The sequence below is a fragment of the Peromyscus leucopus genome, chromosome 20 (assembly GCF_004664715.2).
Source record: "Peromyscus leucopus breed LL Stock chromosome 20, UCI_PerLeu_2.1, whole genome shotgun sequence".
Taxonomy (NCBI): domain Eukaryota; kingdom Metazoa; phylum Chordata; class Mammalia; order Rodentia; family Cricetidae; genus Peromyscus; species Peromyscus leucopus.
Window position 1 is genome coordinate 64,087,140 of NC_051080.1, and position 10,422 is coordinate 64,097,561.

The 10,422-nt window shown below is 47.1% G+C and overlaps 1 non-coding gene across 1 annotated transcript; it reads right to left on the bottom strand.

Moving 5' to 3' along the window:
- Positions 1-5,536: 5,536 nt before the first annotated feature.
- On the bottom strand, positions 5,537-5,609 carry Trnam-cau. The gene has a single exon. It is a non-coding gene; the product is annotated as a tRNA-Met (tRNA).
- Between the last annotated feature and the right edge of the window lie 4,813 nt (positions 5,610-10,422).

Sequence of the window (10,422 nt, forward strand, 5' to 3'; positions counted from 1 at the left end):
AGATCCTTTTGGACTAGAATTCAGACCTAGTCAACTTATCTTTGTGTGTGTGTCCTTGGACATAGAATTGTAACACCTCATGGTTTAATGTTTCCATCCTTGTAGCAAAAGGCATTTAGGACTTCTCTTGCCCGAGTGGTTTGGGCATGCCAGTTTTCTGTTGCATTCTCGTGTTTTCTGAATCCTGCAGTAATCTTGAGGCTTTAGCAGCCTTCAGACCCTAGCAGAGTCTGAAGCCACAAGCTCTGAGTTGGCATTTCAAAGGTTATCACATTTAATTAAATATATAAAAGACATTTCCAATGATCTCTTCCTGCTTCTTAACACCATGTCCAGAGTCTTACCCAGAGTTTTTCATTTGTTTTCTTAACTTTTTTGGACTTTAAATAATAATGTAAATTCTCTGCAATTGAATAGACATTGAACTGGACCAAAATGTTTCACATTCTGATTGCAACCAAAGAGTTTTTAAGGTGCATCCTTGAGTGTCTGAAATGGCTTCTGCATAATTGCTGTTTGTAAGAATTCTCTTTGGCACAAACTGTATAATATTGGGCTTCAGCTAAGTCCACATCTGGCTACACTCCAACATGATTGGGGGGCTGTACATATATATACATGCGTGTGTGCACGTGGAGACCAGAGGACAGCATAGGGCTATACATACATACATGTACATATGTACATGTGTGTGTGTGCATGTGGAGACCAGAGGACAGCACAGGGCTATGCATACATACATGTACATATGTACATGCATGTGTGTGTGCATGTGGAGACCAGAGGACAGCACTGAGCATCGTTTCCCAGGTTCCATCCACCTTGTTTTCTGAGACAGGGCCTCTCACGAGCCTGAAACTTAGCAAATAGGCTAGGCTGGCTGGCGAGTGACCCAGAGATCCCCCTGCCTCCACCTCTCCATCTGGAAGTACAACTGTGCATGCCATGACCAGACTTTTTTTTTTAATGTAGGTTCTGGGGATTGAACTCAGATCCTCACGTTGGGACTTTAGCAGCTGAGCTTTACCAGGCAGCCCCTGTGGTGTGAACTGATGGGTGTTGAATCAGTTACTACTTGACCAGAGGCCTTTCCCTGTCTATTTCCATTCATTCATTCATTCATTCATTCATTCACAGGACTTCTCTTGGGTACTGAACGAGATGTGAGCATTTTGGTAAAGGCCTTTCCACAGTGAGCGCGGCAGCAGTTGACATGGACAAGGACTGTGCATAGCTTGATTTATGAACATGGGTGCACTTAGCAGAGATGCTGAATTTAACTATTAATCTCATTGTCTAGGTCCAATCCATACAACCAAGCAGGGCAAGTGTTGTACCAAAAGACATCACAAACTCAGGGAAACAAGTATAGATGAGAAGAACACTGAAGTATGGTGATATTTTATTTGTACTGAAAAGTGATTTTATTTGTATGTTAATAAATAAAGTTGCCTGGGGGTCAGAGCTAATAGTAAGCCATAGCAGAGCTGGGTGGTGGTGGTGGTGGTGGTGGTGGTGGTGGTGGTGGTGGTGCACGCCTTTAATCTCAGCACTTGGGAGGCAGAGCTAGGCAGATCTCTGTGTGTTCAAGGATACAGCCAGCATGGAGACACATGCCTTTAATCTCAATACCAACCATAGAAGACCTGGAGGTCTGTACAGACAGGCAGTGACAAGGAGGTCATGTGGTTGGGTTTACAACCAATGAGAAGGCAGAACAGAAAGTCTATATAAAGACAGATACACAGGAAGTAGTGCTCTTGCTGAGGAGGACAGCAGTGGCAGTGAAGGGTAAGGTTTTTAGTGCTTAGCTATTATTCTGACCTCTTGGGCTTTCATCTCTGCATTGGCTCTGTGTTTCTTATTTAACAAGATGGTTACATCTACACTGAAGGATACCAAAGGCCCAAGAAGAATATACCAGAAGGACAGACTTACAAGGGTCACCTTTCTACCTGAGCTAGTCTCTGTCCCCAGGCAGCAGGAAAGAAACAGTGTCACAGTGTCAGGGACCCACACTGTTCCAAGCTGACAGCTGAGCATGCACAAAGATTCAGGGTGGGCAGACCCACATCCTGGGCCTTAGGTTGGCCCACCCTAACATCTACCCCATCTATGACCTGCTAGAGTGTGTAAAGGGACTGGTCCTGTGGAACGATACGCACAGGATCTCCATGACTCAGCAACAGCAGGGTATCTGAGAGGAGTTTCAGTGAGGGTCCAGTAATGATGTTGTACCAGAGACCTTGAACCAGACCAATGACTCATTGCAATGGACATTTTGCAGATGGGCCTGATTGGACAAAAGGGTATACACTGTGTGACATACTGCAGCTCCCAATGCCACTAGGATGAATGAAGAGGTGCTGGAAAGATGGAGGAGCAAGGTAGGTTGGTTGGTTGGTTTTGTTTTTAATTAATTGGGGGAGCATGCTGCAGGGGTGATGGGCAGATATGGAGGGACTGGGAGGTGAGTGGGATTGGGGTGGATGGTGTGAAAATCCCAAAGAATCAATAAAGATTTATGTTTTTAAAAAAAAAAAAAAGATTCAGGGTGGGATGGCCATACCAGAGGACCATGGGAAACAAACTTCATGCACAGACAAACCAAAGCTGGTGATTATGCTAAGTGTACCTGGTAGCTGAGACCTGAAACCTGCCCATGCTGGGTTGGGCCTGCAGAGAAGTACTCATCGGTCAGGAGGCAGGTGCACTCTCCTCCAGGATGGCCCTGAATCTCCGTCCATCCGTCTCTGTCTCTGTCACACACACACACACACACACACACACACACACACACACAAGCACGCACACACACACACACACACACACACACTTTGCTGAGACAGAAGCAAGAGTAAGCAGAAGCACACAGCTAGGTGGCAGCTTCACAGAACACAGAGGCCTCCAGGGCACGGCTGCAGAGCAGGGTCGGCAGGAACACCAACCACATCAGCACCGCTCAAGCTCTCTTGGATGGTTGACAATGTAGACTCAATATCGGCCTCTCTTTGGTAAAACTGAGATGCCAACATTTGCCCGGCTTGATATAGAGCCTAGCTCCTTAAACTGTAGGTCATGACCCTATATGGAATCCTGTCGCTGAATGTGGGGGGTCATGAAACTTCGACAACAGGAAGAAGTTTCTGAACATGAGCAACCAAAAATAAGTCCAGTATCAAGTGCATGATGCTGCTGGTGCTGATCCGTATTGCGACATCACACAGCATCACTGCAGCCTCCGTTCTGAACACACGTGCACACTTTGCACTGTGCAGTATGTCAATGACCCCTGCTTAAAACATCTGGGCTGTGGTTCAAGATTATTGCATATTATAACTTCCAAGGCTTTTAACTGCATGTGGTAAGTTTTTTGTCCTTGTAGAAAAATAATGGTTTAATTACAGAAACAAACTTTTAATATATTCCTACTGTCATCCCTCAGCATGCAAGCATCAAATTGGTGTATTTTAAGATTGTATCATAGTTAAAATATTTGATTTGAAAAATAGCTGCAGATATGGCTCAATGGTAGAGTGTTTGGAATCTTCCCAGCAATGTCAAAATTACTGTTTGAGTTTTTTAAAAAAAAAAAAAATCACTAAGCAAATTTTGGCTAGAGATTAAGTCAGAGTTTCCAGCAATTTTTGAAATGAACCAGAACATACTTTGGCCACTTTGTACTACATATTTATGCAAAGCAGGGCTCTCAACACTGATAATTATAAAATCAAAATGTCAACTTTGTGAGGTGTCTTGGGTGTGTTCCTGCTTCCTTGAGACACAACTTGACAGCCCAGGCTTGCCTCAAACTTGCTGTGTGTCTGAGAATGACCTTGAACTGATCTTCGTGGCCCCACCTGCCAAGTGCCGTGGTGACAGGCACACGCTCCCCTTCCCAACAAAATATCAGTCAACTCCAAAGAAGGCTGAAGATAATCTATACATTACAGTATCGAATTCTCAGCCAGGATTTAATTCACTGTATAAAATTCAAAAGTGCTTCCATCACACTGGCACGCCAGTTTGCTTTTATCTTTAATAAGTGGTTAAATTATATATGTATACACAGAATTGGTGTTAAAAACTAGTTTTAAAATAAAAATACCTCCCTCGGTCTACCAGGAAAATGGTGAACATTCAAAGCATTCTTACGATCTTTCAACTCCCCCAAACACAATCAAGTTATTTTTCAACTTAAAAAAAAAAACTAAAATAAAATTGTAGTTTCTTCTCAGTAAATTTTATTATTTATTTATTTATATACTTATAAACCCAGGGTCATGCAAAAATTTTCTCAAGCCAAAAGGGAAGGGATCATGAGTGGAAAAATCTTAGAAATCCCCTGTGTGGACAACGATCTTCAACGACATGACCCCACACACCACCCAACTCCAGGCTCTGAGCCCAAAAGACGGCCTTCATTCAGTAAGGCATCCAATGGCGAAATCATCCGCAAAGCTGAGAAACTCCGTGGTGGCTCTGCTGGCCACCAGTGACCATAAGAAATGCCACCACCTATAGTCGTAGTCTGTGGTAGCAGGGACCCAGTGAGCTTTTCAATCCCCCAAGTCAGCAAGGTGCAGCAAGCCAGTAATAGTCGGGGCTCTTTGGCTGTTGACTGTGTGTCTCTAAGAACCAAGCAGACAGGCAGACTTCTAAATGTAGCTTGGTGTGTGTGAGAGGAAGACTCCAGACCAATGGCCCAGAGCCCCACTTGAGTCACACAGGGGACCTGAGGCTCAGTATCCCAGGCCCCAAACCTCTTGACTGAAGGGGAGGCAGAGTCTCCCTAAGGAAGGACCTGCTGTAGACCCGTGCTAAGTGTTCTCTGAGCCACCCCCACTCCCCCCAGGACTCTTTATGGAATGAAAAGAAGGAAAAGAAAACCCCAAGCTGTCAGGGATTCCTAGACTACGAGCTGGCTTACCTGCCAACCACTAAAGCTGGGGCTGGGTGGCGATCCAGGGGGTCTTCCGGGGAAGCGGAGAGAGCCAGGAAAGCAACCTGTGCCTGTCTTCCGAGTACCTGGATCGGCCACTGAACTAAAAACGACACCCCGGAAAAGGACAGACTCCCCACACTGCCCCCACGACCCACGGAGGAAGGGCTGCTACTCCGGGAAGAGTGCTCCCTGCCGCAGTTATCCCGGGCAGGGTTGCAGTTTGGAAGGTGGGGTGGGTTACTCCCGACACATCCCCACCTAACGCGGCACGACCTGTAGGTGGCCGGGCAGCCCGCAGCCTGCAGGAGTGGCCGAGGCCCCTGGAGTCCTCGCGCCTGGGCGGGTCCCCACCCGGCTCCGCGCTGCGAGCCCCGCACGGCTCGCAGTACCCATCTCTGTACACCCTCAGCAGTTCACCCTCCCAACCCCGGGCCGTCCTGGTCCCCAGCGATCGCCAGTTCATAAGGGCAAGGTCAGGACAGGGGCAGGGGCAGGGGCGGGGCCACCTAGAACGTGCCAGCCACGGCGGGCCAAGGCAAGACACTCTGTTCTGCTACCGCGTCACCTGGCAAAAGGGCACCAAAAGTATTGTGCCCCGTGTGAGGATCGAACTCACGACCTTCAGATTATGAGACTGACGCGCTACCTACTGCGCTAACGAGGCACCTAGGCGCTGCTTCCGGCCTGGTTCTGAAGACTCCGCTGGAAATGCCCAGTGCGCATGCTCAGAGCCTGGCGTTTGATTTAGCTGTGTTCTCCTTCCAGAACCCCAGAGGTCCCTGCCCCTTAGGGACCCGTGGACCTTCGCTCGTGTCCCTCTGTCCATCACCCAACACGATGGGTTTGCTAGCTAACGTTGTCCTGGTAAGGGGGAGCAAGGGAGAGAGAGGCTGTGGTGAACTCACTTTTGTATAGCGTTTACACACTCGTGATCTTAGGAAACACGTTATTAGGCACCTACTGTGTTCCCGGCCTCGTTCCGGATGCTGGGTTCTCAGGGACTCTTAGTCCGGAGCAGCTGAGCGGAAGGAGCCTACGGTAATAATTTGCAAGCATGCGCGTGCCCGTGCACACTGTCCTGCGCCCCATCCCCACCCCCGACCCTCCTCAATCTCCCCGTGCAGATTCCACAAGGCTTTCTCCTGAGGTCACCAGGAGCTTGGGTGGTCCAGCTCCGGAAAGGGTACAAGCCTCAGACTTAGCACCTGAGCGTCTCCAACCCCACCCTCGGCTCTTTACAGAAGCTATTTAAATGCACTCTATGAAAAACAGAAACAAACAAACAAACAAAACTGCTTGTTGCTGGGAAACGGCTGGGGTTCTTGTTCTCACTGGCGTTATCACCAACACACAACTACTACAAGAAAAAGAAAACCAGCCAGACTGAGGCTAGGAATTTGCCAATTTGGCTACTATTCTGTTGGTGTTTGGGTGAGTGGGCTGGCTGAGTGTGTGGGATTCATCGAGACAGGGTTTCCTATATCCCAGGTTGGCCCGGAACTGGCTAGGTGACTGTGGACGGCCTTGAGTTTCTGAGTTTCTGCCTCCACCTTCCAAGCGTTGGGAGGTGTGCCGCGCTTGGCTAACTTTTAAATGGGAGTAGGAAGTGAGCCTCGGGCGTGGGCAGACGCGCTGGGAAGGGGCTGTCCTGGAGTTCACAGCGCTGAAGGGTGAGACTGGCTGCGGCAGTTTGGAGACTGGCTGACCGGACTGGGGCCGAGAGATCCCGGCCCCAGGGAGCGCCGGAGGCTTTCAGGGGACCTCGCTGGGGAGCCTGAGGACATTCACTGCCCAGTTCTGTTAAGGGCACCCAGACTAGGAAAGCAGAGTAGGTTGGGATGCGGAGGGGACGCCTGACTCTAAGGAGGCGCAGGCATTCCATGCGACTGCAGACACTGGAGTTGGTGAGAGGGGGAATCTCACCAATTTAGGGGAAGCCCCATGCCGCGTGGTGGCGGGGGATGGTCAGGGACTCACCAGACCTAAGGGAGTGAAGCTGGGACAAGCATGGAGGAGAGCTGTCCAGACTCGAGGAAACTCTCCAGGCCTAGGAAATCTCGCACCCACAGCTAGCCGTGGGAAGCCCTCAAACTAGACCATCCTTGGGAATCCCATAGGAGGATTCTGCTCGGGTTGGGCTTCTGGAGGAAACCCTGCTGGCTGCGGACTCCAGATCCCAGGCAAGTGGAGGTGTGCATTGCATGCCAGCAAACAGACCCGCTCACGGGCCTGGCAGTCCCCGGACAGAAAAACCATGTCTACCTTGGTTCCGTGATGTGTTGAATAGCAGAGAACTGGAAAGCGCCCAAGTGTCCTCCGAAGGGTCAAGACACCAGCAGGCAACCGGGGCGGTGGTGGCGCACGCCTTTAACCCCAGCACCTGGGAGGCAGAGGCAGGCAGATCTCTGTGAGCTCGAGGCCAGCCTGGGCTAGAGAGTGAGTTCCAGGACAGGCACTAAAACTACACAGAGAAACCCTGTCTCGAAAAACCAAAAAAAAAAAAAAAAGGGGGGGGGGGACAACTAGCAAAGACGGCCAATACAGGTCTGAGTATGGGCGACGTCCTCTGTAAAATAAATGGTAGCGAGGGTGGCTCCTTCATGTGTTAATGTTTGCTCACTAAATCGCAAAACAAAACCTACAATACTAAAGTCAATGAGTGAATCGTGGAAGGGTGGAAAACGTGTAATTCAGGGCAGTTTGAATGAGAATGGCCCCCAGAGACTCCTATGCTTGAATGCTTGGTCCCCACTGGTGAACTGTTTAGGAAAGCTTGGGAGGTGAGGGGTTGTTGGAGGAGGTGACCATGCCCAGCCCAATCTCGAAATCTCTGCCTCCGAGATGCAGGTAAGATGGAAGCTCTCAGCTACTGCACCATGCCTGCCTGCTGCCATGCCCTTCACCGTGATGGTCATGGATTAATCTTCTGCAACTGTAAGCAAGCCTCCAATTAAATGCTTTGGTTAAGATGTCTTTTCACAGCAATACAGCAGTAACTAAGACAGAGTCCCACTCACTAGCAAAGACTGTAAGGGAGCTTTGGGTATGTGAGTGCATGCCCGGCAGCACTCCACACATGCTCCAGATGGAGCCTCTGGCTGTGTGTGTGTGTGTGTATGTGTGTGTGTGTGTGTGTGTGTGTGTGTGTGTGTGTGTGTGTGTGCGCGCGCGCGCGCGCGCATTGAGTTCAGAATACAGGGTGGACAGTGTCTCACAGCCCACAGGATCCTAGGTTTGGCTGGAAGTAAGTGAGCCATGTCTCAAGAGCCATAGGCTGACAAGGCTTTCTAGGCTATACCTTGTGGGATTCCAAAAACAAGCTTTTCCCACCTCCCACCTGTGTGCTGACTCCATCTGAGAATACCTGATTTCTCAATGGAGACTCTAAAGCCAGAAGGGCATGGACAGATGTTCTACAGACTCTAAGAGACCACAGATGCCACCAGCCCAGACTACCATATCTAGAAAAATATTCAGTAACAACAGATGGGAAGAGAAAGACATTCCACAATAAAACCAAATTTAAGAAGTATCAACCTACAAATTCAGCCCTACAGAAGGTGCGAGAAGGAAAACTTCAACCTGAAGAGACCAACCATACCCGGGAAAACACAAGGAATAAATAATATCAGGCCAGCAAATGAAAAGAAGAAGGGAGAAATCCACACCACAGCAGCAAAATGATGGGAATCAGTACACATTGCTCATTGCTAACTCTCAATATCAATGGTATCAGTTCTCCAATAAAAAGACACAACCTCCCAGAACAGATTCAAAAACAGAATGCATCCTTTTGCTGCATCCAAGAAACACACTTTAACATCAAGGATAGACATCACATCAGGGAAAATGATGGAAAACGATATCCCAAAACGATGACCTAAGAAGCAAGTGGGTGTAAATCTGACAAAATAGAGCTCAAACCAAAGCTAATCAGAACAGGTAAGGAAGGACACATACTCATCTAAGGAAAAATTCACCAAGGGGCTATTGCAATTCTTCTGGAAATGAAAATGAAAACACAGCATACCCAAGCTTACGAGACCCAATGAAGATGGGTCTAAGAGGCAAGTTCATAGCACTAAGTGCCTACATAAAAAAAAATGGGAGAAAGTTCATACTAGTACACCTTAAATCTCTAGAACAAAAAGAAGAAACCATACCCCCAAAGGAGTAGATGGCAAGAAATAATTAAACTCAGTGCTGAAATAAATAAACTAGAAACAAGCAAAACAACACAAAGAATCAATGAAACAAAGAGTTGGTTCTTTGAGAAAATCAATAACATTGACAAACCCTTAGTCAAATGAACTAAAGGATGGAGAGAGAAGATCCAAATTAACAAAATTAGAGATGAAAAGGGGGACATAAAAAACAGCTACTCGGGCTGGAGAGATGGCTCAGCCGTTAAAGACTAGGCTCACAACCAAAAATATGAGAGTTCGGTTCCCAGCACCCACGGATGTCTTTCCAGCCAATTAAAATAAAATAAACAACAACAATAAAAACAGCTACTGAAAGCTGGGCAGTGGTGACGCACGCCTTTAATCCCAGCACTTGAGAGGCAGAGCCAGGTGGATCTCTATGAGTTCGAGGCCAGCCTGGGCTACAGAGTGAGTTCCAGCACAGGCACCAAAACTACACAGAGAAACCCTGTCTTGAAAAACAAACAAACAAACAAACAAACAAACAAACAAACAAAAACAGCTACTGAGGAAATCTAGAGAATGGTAACAGCACAAACTGTTAAAAACTGTATGCCACCAAACTGGAAAAATCTAAAAGAAATGGATAATTTTCTCAATATATACCACCAAAGTTAAATAAATACCAGGGAAGCATTTTAAACAGACCTATACTCCTAGTGAAATACAAACAATAATTTAAAGTCTCCCAACCAAAACCAAAACAAAACAATCTCCCAGGGCCAGGTGGTTTTAGAGCAGAAATCTATCAGATTTGCAAAGAAGAGTTCATGCCAACACTCCTCCAATTACTCCACAAAATAGAAACAGAAGGAACATTGCCCAATTCATTCGTTTTACAAGGCCACAGTTACCCTAATACCCAGACCACACAAAGACCAAACAAAGAAAGAATTGTAGATAAATTTCCCTTATGAACATAGACAAAAATATTCAATAAAATACTTGCAAACCTAATCCAAGAACACATCAAAATGATCATCCACCGTGCTCAAGTAAGTTTCATCCCTAGAGATGCAGGGATGGTTCAACATATGTAAATCAATAAATGTAGTCCATTATATAAACAGACTGAAAGACAAAAACCTTCAACAAAATCCAACACCCCTTCATGATAAAAGTCCTGGAGAGATTATGGATACTAGGAACACACCTTAACATAATAAAGGCAATTTACACCAAAGCCATGCCAACATTAACTTAAATGGAAAGAAACTCAACAGATTTAGCTGTACCACTCTTGGGTATATACCCAAAGGATGCTTCATCCTA